Source organism: Pleurodeles waltl, chromosome 8, assembly GCF_031143425.1.
Source record: "Pleurodeles waltl isolate 20211129_DDA chromosome 8, aPleWal1.hap1.20221129, whole genome shotgun sequence".
Taxonomy (NCBI): domain Eukaryota; kingdom Metazoa; phylum Chordata; class Amphibia; order Caudata; family Salamandridae; genus Pleurodeles; species Pleurodeles waltl.
Window position 1 is genome coordinate 1,057,415,913 of NC_090447.1, and position 12,764 is coordinate 1,057,428,676.

The window sequence follows — 12,764 nt, forward strand, 5'->3', positions numbered from 1 at the left end:
TTACAGGGAATTTCTTACCTGTCACCGGCAGATGATTTCCCCCCAGCAAGCAAAATACCCCCCATGTCCCTTCCATACCAAAAGCCCCCAGCCCCTCTTCTGGTAGAGCGCCCCCAACCCTCATTCTGGTGCAGGGCCCCCCTCCTCCTCCCTCCCCTTCTGGTACAGCACCCCTACCTTATGGTACAGCACCCTCTCCCCCCACCCCCACTTCTGGTAAAGCCCCACCTTCCCCACATACATACATATGCATACAGACACCCACATGCACCCCACATATGCCCATTCATCAACACGGACATACATGCATTCACTCACATTCATCCATACATGCTTTCACTCACATGCATCCATACACGCATTCACTTCAACATTCATACATTCATTCACTTCAACATTCATACATGCATTCAACCACACATGCACACATGCATACCCACACGCATACACACATGCATACATACTTTTTTTCACACATGCAGACAGACACTCATTCACACACAACACCTCCCACCCCTTCCCCTGTCAGACGCCTGACTTACCTTATCCAATGAGGAGGTCATCCAGCAAGGAATGGGCACTTCCACCGCCGGCAGCACCCCGCCATCAGAAGACCTCCTGGCCGTATTGCAGGTCGTAATACGGCTGGTGGAATCATTCTGGTGGGGCGGGGCCGGTAGTGGAATTGTCCGTGCGCTTCCGCCTGCCAGCACAACTACTGCAGGGTTTCCGCCCACAATGTGGTAGAAATCCTGCAGTACTCATAATAGGATGGGCGGAAGACCGCCAGCACTGGCATTCTTATGGTGCCCGTGGCTTTAGGGGCCTTTCAAAAAGACCGCCAAAGTCATAATGAGGGCCTAAATGTTTTTTAGTGCATAGAAACTAAAAGCTTCAATCTGTACATCTGGTCACACTCGACCGGGATGAAGTCAAAATTTGAGGCTGACCGCAATGGAGTCCTGCTTGGCTACATTGAGTGGGAGGCCTTGGTCAAAGTTTTACCCTTGGAAGATTTTCTTTAAGAGGACAAACTCACAAGTTGAACCTGGCCTTCCTGGAGGTATCTTCGGATACCCGCCCCAGGAGACCTCGGTCGACTTTTTACATTCAGACTTAAAAACTTTTTTGGAGCTTTTTCTCTCCAATGTGGATGACCCTCCACAGCAAGCCGATTTCAAATCGACATTGTCAGATTGCCTTTCCACGAGCCCCTGGTGGATTCCTGAAAGTCTGAGGCTCCGAAGCTTTTCAGCGGGATGAACCTGCAAGTCAGGCTGGGTCGACATAAGCCGGCTTGACTCACGATGTTGGGTTGGTCCAATTATGGATTTTTATTTCTAAAAGTGCTCCAAACTTCTCCAAATGTCTGGATCTTTTTCCTTCCAAAAGATCTATTAAAATCCTTTAGGAGTCCACAACTCACCCAAGGGTCCAAAAGCTCTGAGTTGTTCCTTGAGGCTTAGGACTCCAACTCCCAGAATGCACCTGCTCAAATCCAAAAACAACCACTGGTCACTGGTCAGCTTGCCACTTTTTTTAGGACTTAATGCAGTCAACTCTGGTCAGCTATTTTCTATCTCTAGTAAACAGGGAGTCCCTTCTCGAAACAGTTAAAGACAGGCAAAGTCCTTTCAGTGGTGAACCCTAAGTGTGCAGCTGGGACAGTCCTTCAGAATGTAGTGTCCAGGCTGAGCCCACCTACTGGTTTCGCTACATTTCTTTTAACACATCCCTTTACAGCCCTCTCCTGATCTAATCAGGAGGCAACTGGCTGGCTGGTTTTACAGGAAATGTGGCAGGTCTACTTACTGGCCCAAATGCCCTTCCCTCCTTTGAAGTACAATTTGGCTGCTCTCCCCTCATACTTTTTCACTATCTGATGAGGCAGTTCTTCCCCAGGCACTTTGCTTGTGTTCAGCCCAGGCCACTTCATACCTCGTCAAGGCAGCCTGGACAGGCTGCCAGAGGCTGGCCAATCAGAGAAGGGCAGTACAGTGCTGAAACTGGTAAAGTTTTTAGAAAGAGCTCTAAAACTCTTTCTAGGTGCAGGTTATATTAAATGCAACAGTGGCAAGCTGTTGGATTTATTATAACTTGTAATTTGATACTAGACATGCTATATTGCGCTTCTTCCTTTGGAAAATAAGACTTAATTATTTAAAAATAAAGTCTTCTCATGTTAACCTATGGAGCTTATTCACTACAATGGGGAAAAACAAATGTGGCTATTTTTCCCTCGCCAGGGCTTATAAAAACATCTTTAATAAAATTAATGTTTATAGTTACACTTGACCCATCCCTGGGGACTATTAAGGAATATCTGAGGGGTGACTTTAAAGATAAGGTAGCTTAGGACTTTGGAAGTACTTTTACATTTAAAGTCAAATTTGGGTTTAACTTTAACTTAAAAGCAGCCAGAAAGGCAGGCCTTCCTTTAAAATGACACTGGGGGTCCCTAAACCTATGTGCCCTTCCATATACTAGGGCTTTATAGGTAGATTGGTACAGCCAATTACAATTAGTCTAATTTGCATATCCATTTTAATCCGAGCACAGGCTCTGGTACTAGTTAGCAGTGCACAGGGCACCACCAGAGTCAGAAAAACACCAGCATAAGTGAAAAATAGTGGCAAAAAGTTAGGGGGTTTCTACAGTCAGCTCATTTTTCCCACACATACCCCTTCTTACAAGACATAACATGTTTTTGGAAATAACCTTTCCTGCAGCTCTAGCCTATCTATTCCTCCTATAAATCACAAAGGTGGTCATTCTGACCTCGGCAGTAAAAGGCGCTTACCGCCGGTCAGAAGACCGCCATAACACCGCCGCAGTCGCGGTAAACCGCCACGGTCATTCTGACCCACAACTGGCAAACCGCCAAAAACCCGACATCAACAAAAGTCCGCCACAGCAACGGCCAGCGAAAAACTGGCGATGACCAAACCTCCACCGTCACGCCAACAGAAATACGCCCATGCCATTCCGACCCACAAATCCCTGCAGCGGTCTTTCAACCGCGGTATTCCATTGGCGGTACACACCGCCGCGGTCAAAATACACACACCTTTACAAAACACTACCACATTGGACAATTCAAAATACACACACCTGAGACACATACACACACCACTCCCACACACCCAATTAAATATAAAACACACACCCACATCACCCACAAACCCTTACGACCACAATTGCGACTGAAGGACAGAGAGAGACAGCACAGCATAGAGTAGACCATCACACAGAGGCAAATCACAACATCACCCACACAATTTCCACGCACAAAACACCATACACTACCACACTCACCACACTCTACAACACATACACCACCCCTCACCTCATCCACACCACCCCATGGCACCCCAAAGACACCCCAGGTTCTCTGACGCCAACCTCAGGGTCATGGTGGAGGAAATAGTTCGTGTAGAGCCCCAGCTCTTCGGGGCACAGGTGCAGCACACCACCATTGCCAGGAAGATGGAGCTATGGAGCAGAATAGTGGACAGGGTCAATGCTGTGGGACAGCATCCACGAAATCGGGACGACATCAGGAAGCGGTGGAACGACCTACGGGGAAGGTGCGTTCCATGGTATCAAGGCACAACATCGCGGTACAGCGGAATGGCGGCGGACCCCTACCTACTCCCCCAGAATTCACAGAAGGGGGGAGGAGGAAGTCTTGCACATCCTGCATCCTGTGGGCCTCGCAGGAGTAGGCGGAGGAATGGACTCTGGTAAGTCAAATCTTCACTACTTCATTCTCCCCACCCCACCTGCATGCCAAATCATACCCCCACCCTCACCCCCACCCCCATCACACCAACTCCTTGCAAATGGCTCACCATCACAACCCACCCATCCCAAAACCTAGCCCTGCAATGCCTCCCCAAAGCATGGACACCCATCACCAAAGCATGCCCACTGCACATACCCATCTCCCCCACAAGCCACCGTCACAAAAGCCCCCACAAGGGAATGCCAGCACTGGGGTACACGGCCACCCACCCATTACACGAAATGGCACACACAGAAGCAATAATGATACTCTTATACCCCTGCAGGACCCGAACGCCACCACACCGCCCAGGAGGGTCCAGAGATGTCCATCCCACCCCCAGAAGAGGCCCCCAGTGATGACAGCAGCTCTGTATCCCTGGACCCAGATGACCAGCCCGGCCCATCGGGGACCTCGGGACAGTCGGTTCCCCACAAACAGCCACAGGCTACAGCAGACCTAACCCCCTCTGGGAACACGAGCACAGCTCCCACCCAGCGGGCCCATGCCTCTGTCTCCAGGACACGTCTATCAGCGGTGTGTCCACCACTACATATCACCCAGGTTGACCCACCACCCCAACAACAACAGGGACCTGGGGGCAGTGGTAGTGGGCACACGGTCCAGGGGACAGAGGCCCAGGGAAACAGGGGAACTGGGAGGGCTGCTGTGCGACAGGGGGGGGGACAGGCCCAGGGAACCGACTCTCCAAGAGGCCCTCTCCTCCATCATGGGAGCATACCACCGCTCCCAGGAGACGATGGTTACGGTATTGGCCAGGTTCCAGGAGATCCAGGTACTGCGGGAGGAACAGTACATGGCGTTCAGAGAGGAACTGAGAAACATTAATTCCGCAATGGGGACCATCGTCATGGCCCTTAACCAGATAGTCACCACATTGCGGGACCATGTGGCACCACAAAGGGCCCCTGTCACTAGCCTGGACCAGGAACAGCCTACCACCTCTGCCGGCGCTAGTGGACAGGAGGCCCCCACACAACGACAGGCCACCAGAACCCCACCTCCTGCAGAAGAAGAACCACCCCGCAAGCGGTACCTGAGATCTCACAAGAAGACAGAGTAGGATGCCAAGACCCCCGCCAGCAAACGATACCCCCTGATGTCATCCCACTGTCCCACATTGTCACCCTGTCCAAACTTAAACTACCCCTGCTCCATCCTTCCACAGGCATATGGACAATGCACCTGTGAGACTGAGAATCTGGACTCTGCCATGGACATTACTCCACCATCACCCATCACCGTTTTACAATCATGTCCCTAAATTTAGCACTTTAATAAAATCTCTTATTGCACTTAAAAATCGGGAGTCTGCTTGTATTTTGAACAAATGTATTAGACATAACGGTGCCAAAATGTTCAGTTACATTGTGATGACAACATACCACTGTCACACAGCTGTAGTCCATGGGCAAACAAAGCAGAGGTCACGCAGTGGGGCCCACAGCTCTGAAAACGGAAGGGAAAGTCACAACTCAGTTAACAGGAACTGGGGGGAAACACAGACAGTAGAGAGGCAGGAGACTTTAAGTAAATGTAAAATGGCGGGGTTGATTCGTACCTGTGTGCTACTGAAAATACTGTTGTATCACTGTGTCCCTGTTGTCTGTGTCGTCCCCGTCGTCTTCCTCCTCTTCACTCTCCACAGGCTCCACAACTGCTACAACACCACCATCCGGACCATCCTCCTGCAGGAAAGGCACCTGGCGTCGCAAAGCCAGGTTGTGAAGCATACAGCAGCCCACGATGATATGGCACACCTTCTTTGGTGAGTACATTAGGGATCCACCTGCCATATGCAGGCATCTAAACCTGGCCTTCAGGAGGCCGAAGGTCCGCTCGATCACCCTCCTAGTACGCCCATGGGCCTCATTGTAGCGTTCCTCTGCCCTTGTCCTGGGATTCCTCACTGGGGTCAGTAGCAACGACAGGTTGGGGTAACCAGAGTCACCAATTAGCCACACACGGTGTCTCTGTAGCTGTTCCATCACGTAAGGGATGCTGCTATTTCGCATGATGTACGCGTCATGCACTGACCCAGGGAACTTGGCATTTACATGGGAGATGTACTGGTCAGCCAAACAGACCACCTGGACATTCATCGAATGATAACTGTTTCTGTTCCTGTAAACCTGCTCACTTTCACTGGGGGGAACCAAAGCCACATGGGTCCCATCAATGGCACCAATGATGTTGGGGATGTGGCCAAGGGCATAGAAATCACCCTTCACTGTAGCCATATCGCCCACCTCAGGGAAAACAATGTATCTCCGCATGTATTTCATCAGGGCAGACAACACTCTGGACAAAACCTTAGAAAACATAGGCTGAGACATCCCTGATGATATGGCCACTGTTGTTTGGAATGATCCACTTGCCAAAAAATGGAGTACTGACAGAACCTGCACCAGAGGGGGAATCCCTGTGGGTTGGCGAATGGGGGACATCAGGTCTGGCTCCAGCTGGGCACACAGTTCCTGTATAGTGGCTCGGTCAAGTCTGTATGTCAGTATGACATGTCTTTCTTCCATTGTCGACAGGTCCACCAGCGGTCTGTACACGGGAACATTCCTCCATCTCCTCGCAAGTCCCAGCGGACGGTGCCTAGGAAGGACAACATGGAGCACAGAGTCAAGCAACCCACAGGTACGTAACCACAGCTTGCACAGAACACGATTCGCTATGCATTGAATGGCTTGTATGAGTGGCAATGCAAGGCCTAGGCCTGTGTGACACAGTAGAAATTAAGCCATGTGGGCCCTTGAAATGGCGGCTGCCTGACCTGTGAAGTGTGACAATGGGATGTGAGGTCAATGCACTGGCGTGGCACACCGTGGCGGTAGGCGGTCGAAGACCGCGGCGCAAAGCAGCATTGGTTAACATTGAACCCTATGGGTCTCAGGAGCCAATGACGATGTGCGCCGGCAGTCGCGGTACGCACTGCCGCGGTACGCACCGCCGCGGGCGTGACCGCCATCTTCTATCTGCTTAATCACTCGAAACCTGATCATCCACAGGAGAGGACCTATACTGCAAGTGCTGCTGTGACCTCGGTCTGGAAGATACAATGGCTGCTGCGACTGGGGAAAGGGCCCCTGCCTTCACATCTGAGGAATTGGAGAAACTTGTTGATGGGGTCCTCCCCCAGTATGCGCTACTCTACGGTCCTCCAGACCAACAGGTAAGTACACTGGGACCATGCTTTGTGGGCAATGCCTGTGTTGAGTGGGGTGGATGAAAGATGGTGGGGAGGGGAGCGAATGAGGCATGCATCGCACAACAGATGAGAGCATGTGCCATATGGCAAGGTTGGGGTGGGGGGCCACTCACATCGACCATGCAGAAAATTATTATTATTTTTTTCCCACCCTGTCCATGTCACATAGGTCAGCGCCCATCAGAAGATCGACATTTGGCGTGCCATCGCCAAGGACGTCCGGACCCTGGAGGTCCACAACAGACGGGGCACCCACTGCCGCAAGAGGAGGGAGGACATCCGCCACGGGAGCAGGAAGACCGCAGAGGCTCTGCTGGGGATGGCCTCCCAACGTAGGAGGGGTGGCTCCCGTCAATTGACCCCCCTGATGTCCCGGATCCTGGCGGTGGCCTTCCCCGATTTGGATGGGCGCGTGAGGACATCACAGCAGACACAAGGGGGTGAGTACCAGCACATCTGCTATGTTAGCGCACAGTGGAGGTGTCTGGGTGGGGGAGGAGGGCTGTGGGTATCTCTAGGCCAGGGCGACTTCTGTAGGCTGGTCCCCTCCGTAAGGCATGGCCCTGTGCCCCCGCCCCCCACCTCTGTAGGGTGCTAAGTACAGCTATCCATGGCCCTGGGTCACCTATGTGTGCAGTTGTCATCCATAGGCTTGTAGGCCAAGTCACAATAATTGAGTAGTGTACACCGAGTGCGCAGAGTAGTGCAGGGGGCTTCTGTGTCTGTCCTCTCCGCCAACGGTGTCGCCAATGCATGCACTCAACATGTCATTTTTTCTCCCCCCCCCCCTTTTTTTGTGGTCTTCCTGTTCATGTGTGCATTAGCATCATCAGGCAGAGGAGAAGTGGCATCGGAGCACGAGGGAGCTGCATCTCACATGGCCCCGGAGGGCCATGCAACCGACTCCGAGTTCACCAGTGAGACGGAGGGCGAGGGGAGCTCCACAACGGGGACCCGTGGAGACGTCAGCGACACAGACACGTCCTCGGAAGGGAGCTCCCTTGTGGTGGCAGCAACATCCGTGCCCACCGCTACAACAGGTACAGCCGCCACCCCGCGCACCAGCTCCGCCCTCCAAGCAGCCCCTCAGTGTTCGCCCCGTGCCCGCTCGGCCAGGAAGGCGGGCATCTCCTTCGCCCCAGGCACCTCAGGCCCTGCCCCAGTTACCCCTGCTGCCCTCAGTGAGGAGATCATTGACCTCCTCAAGACGCTCATTGTTGGGCAGTCTACTCTTCTGAATGCCATCCAGGGTGTAGAAAGGGAGGTGCACCGGAGCAATGCATACCTGGAGGGCATTCATTCGGGTCAGGCTGCCCATCAGCGATCGTTCAACGCTCTGGCCTCAGCACTGACGGCAGCCATTGTCCCTGTCTCCTGCCTCCCCCCTCAAATTTCCTCATCCCAATCCCACTCCCCTGTTCCTCTGCCTATCCCAGCCACACCTACAGACCAGCCTGCACACACATCAACACCCAAGGGCAGCTCATCCAGACACAAGCACCACAGATCATACAAGCATTCACACATGCAACATCCACATGCAGACATGCCAACAGCCACTGCCTCCTCTGTGTCCCTCTCCTCCTCGTCTCCCTCCTCCCTCCCTGTGACGTCTCCACTCACACCTGCATGCACACCACCATCAGCCAGTACGTCCATCACCAGCACACCCACCAGAACACTCCGCACACATGCAGTCACCACCCCCACTGCCATTTACACGTCCCCTGTGCCCTCTCCCAGTGTGTCTGTCACCCCCTCTTCCAAACCACACAAAAGCAGGCAGCCACCCACCCAACAGCCATCCACCTCACGACAGCCTCCGTCACAAGCACCTGCACCCAAAGACAGCACACTTGACTCTCCTACAACCACATCCTCTTCCTCCACTCACATACCCACTGCACCTACCCTTCCCACTGCTCCTAAAAAGTTTTTCCTCTCCAAAATTAACCTCTTTGCATCACCTGACCCACCCCCTCCATCTCGTAAGAGTCCAAACAGCACCTCAGCCACCACAAGCCCTGCACCTACAAGGACCATAGTCCAGGGCTATTGGAGTCCACCAGCTTCTAGGGCAGCAACATCGGCCAGCAGCAAGGGGACAGCCAGCCCAACCCCTGGGAAAAAAACTAAAAAAGGGAAGGGCCGGCGCGAGAGGCCAGAGACGGCAGCCCCCAAAGGCAATACCCTGGCACCGTCACCTGGCACATCCACAAAGGGAGGCAAGGGCCCCAGAGAATTGGCGAAGGAGGGCAAGGGCAGCAAGGCGGACATTTCCGGCAGCAGGCGATCTGCCCAGGAGGGCCCCACCAGCCCCATTTCGGGTGTGAAGGAGGACACCCACGGGCCCAGGACTCCAGCACAGGAGGGCCCCACAAGCGAAAGGTCGGATGGCGACTGAGCAGAAAATATTGGCCCGATCTGGTTCCCTGGGAACACATGTCAAGCACCGCTGAACAGGGCCCCGCCGTGACAAGCACCGCTGAACAGGGCCCCGCCATGGCAAGCACCGCCGAACTGGGCCCCGCCATTGCAAGCACCGCTGAACAGGGCCCCGCTGTGACAAGCACCGCTGAACAGGGCCCCACCGTGACAAGCATCGCTGAACAGGGCTCCGCCGTGACAAGCACCGCTGAACAGGGCCCCGCCGTGGCAGGCACCGCCGAACTGGGCCCCGCCGTGACAATCACCGCTGAACAGGGCCCCGCCGTGACAAGCACCGCCGATCAGGGCCCCGCCGTGACAAGCACCGCTGAACAGGGCCCCGCCGTGACAAGCACTGCCGAACAGGGCCCCGCCGTGACAAGCACCGCTGAACAGGGCCCGCCGTGGCAGGCACTGCCGAACTGGGCCCCGCTGTGGCAAGCACCGCTGAACAGGGCCCCGCCGTGACAAGCACCACCGAACAGGGCCCCGCCGTGGCAGGCACCGCCAATCTGGGCCCCGCCGTGACAAGCACCGCTGAACAGGGCCCCGCCGTGACAAGCACCGCTGAACAGGGCCCCGCCGTGACAAGCACCGCTGAACAGGGCCCCGCCGTGGCAGGCACCGCCGAACTGGGCCCGCCGTGGCAAGCACCGCTCCGCTGGGCCCTTCCTGTCAAGCACCGCTCCGCTGGGCCCTTCATCTCAAGCACCTCTCCGCTGGGCCCTTCATCTCAAGCACCGCTCCGCTGGGCCCTTCCTGTCAAGCACCGCTCCGCTGGGCCCTTCATCTCAAGCACCGCTCCGCTGGGCCCTTCATCTCAAGCACCGCTCCGCTGGGCCCTTCATCTCAAGCACCGCTCCGCTGGGCCCTTCCTGTCAAGCACCGCTCCGCTGGGCCCTTCATCTCAAGCACCGCTCCGCTGGGCCCTTCATCTCAAGCACTGCTCCGCTGGGCCCTTCATCTCAAGCACCACTGGCCCATTGGCAGGGCCGGATCTGTGTCGACCAGGGCTTCACGAAGCACTCTGGGCATCATGCCTCCTCCAGAACCAGTAGAGTCTGTAATCCACTTGATGGACTGTGGCTTTGCACTCCCCAGGATGGTACAGTGGGCAACCCACCCACTGTAGGGACTTGTGAGACTGTGGCTTTGTGCTCCCCAGGATGGTACAGTGGGCATGGAGGCCCCTCGTGGATCTGGCTTCGTGGACTGAACTGGCTAAGGTGCCCCCCTTCCCTTCCCCCTGAGGTGCCTGTAGTTTTACTATCTGATGCCCCTGCAGTGTTCTCTCCAATGGAATCGGGTCTCGTGTGTGGGCTTTGCCCATGTGTTTAGGCCCATTGGCCCACGAACAATGGATGATAGCCAATATGATGCCGGACTTTTGACCTATGTATATATTGTTCATGATGTAATATATTTTATTTATATTTTCATATTTCACTTAACTTCAATTATGCTATAATATACTTCATTTTTAATGATCATTTTATTTTGTCTTTGCATTCTTCCTGGGGGGTTGGGGGGTGTCACTCTGACTTGTTGCTCTGCATTGATGTGTGTGTTGTAGTGGGTGAGGGTGGGGGTGGGTGTGTGGCGTATGTGTGTCCCTGTAATTTTTTGCCTCGCCCCTCCCCTGTGTCATAGGTGCAGTACTCACCATTGTCTTCTGCGCCGGCGTTCGTGCTCCTGGTAGAGGAGCAGGTAGACAATAGCTGGTAGGATGTGTAGTTCGGGTTCCATGCTGTCCAGATTCCTCGTGGGGTGTATGGAGGTGAGCGTTTTCCCGTTCGATGTCTGTTTCCGCCGTGTTTTTATCGGCGGGGCTCCCGCCCCGGAAAAGGTGGCGGATTGGTGAGTTGTGATAGGGTGGGCGGTACATTTTTTGCCGCCTGTCTGCTGGCGGTGACCGCCGCGCTGCTTGTCTGTACCGCCGTGGCGGTCGGAGTGGTAAAGTGGCGGGTTGTGTTGGCGGTTCCCGCCAGGGTCGGAATTCCATTTTTTGGGCCGCCTGCCTGTTTGCGGGTTGGCCGCCGCTTTAACACCGACCGCCAGGGTTGGAATGACCCCCAAAGTCTTCTTCTGTTTGATATCTTGTTGCTATCTCCTAGTATTTAAATTCCGCTGCACTATTTTCAAATTTCTCCTTTTCCAGTCATACTGACTCACTCAAACAATTATACCTAACTCCTATTAATGTAATACATCACCACTTGAAAATAAAAGAAAAAATTTGTTTGCTTAGAGCAGAAGACTAGCCCAATAACTAAGCACAGGCAGTGAACTCCACTTCGCTGTCTGAGTATGGAGAATTCAGGCACTATGCGTCTACGAGGAATACTACAAAGTTCCTTTTTCCATCATATGGTGCCAAGCAGTGTTCTATGTTTCTGTTTGTATGTGCGAGATTCCTTTTTGGCACCTAGCGAGCACGTGTGAGATTTCACACCTGTTCGCATGGCTTCCAGCCTCAATGGTGCCAATATCGTTTCTTTTCTGTGCGCCAGCCAGGCACCATATTTATGGAATGGTGCAAGCCGGTGCAAAGGGTAGGCTAGTGGCAAAAAAGTGACTTTAGTAGGGTTGGGCAGGCAGTATAGAGGAAGGGGTTTTTGCACCAAAAGATGACGTTAGGCAGGTTAGAGTAAAAAATATTACTCTAACCTGCCTACAGTCATTTTCTGATGCAAAACCATCCATACCACATGACTTCTGTCTTAGAAAAGACAAAAGTCATGCCCACCCTCCAATGGCAAGCACAGGGGACCAGGGTCCCTGGGCATGGCCACTGAACTCAGAGCCATGTAGGGGGCCCATTTCAGGGCCCTCAATGGCACTTTAAAAAATAAAATAAAATACTTACCTGTACTTACCTATACTTACCTGGGATGGGGTCCCCCATCCTCCGCTGTCCCTCTGGTGTGGGTGGGGGTATCTGCGGGGCCTGGGAGGGCACCTGTGGGCTTATTCCATGGTGTTCCACCACGGAAATAGGCCCACAGGTCCCCTAACGCCTGCCCTGACCGAGGCATTAAAAAATGGGGCAAAGCAAGCGTTGCACCATTTTTTGACCCCTCCTTCCTCCCGTGCACCATTTGTGTACAGAAGTATAAATATGGCGTTAAGGCCATAGAGTCATTTTTTGCACGGGAACGCCTACCTTGCATCTCATTAAGGCAAGGTAGGTTTCCACTTCCAAAAAATGACTTTAACTCCCAAAATTTGGTGCTAGATAGGTCCATCACCAAAGTATAAATATGGAGTTTGTTTTGCACTGAATTAGATTTTTTTTTTAAATGACACTAATTTGGT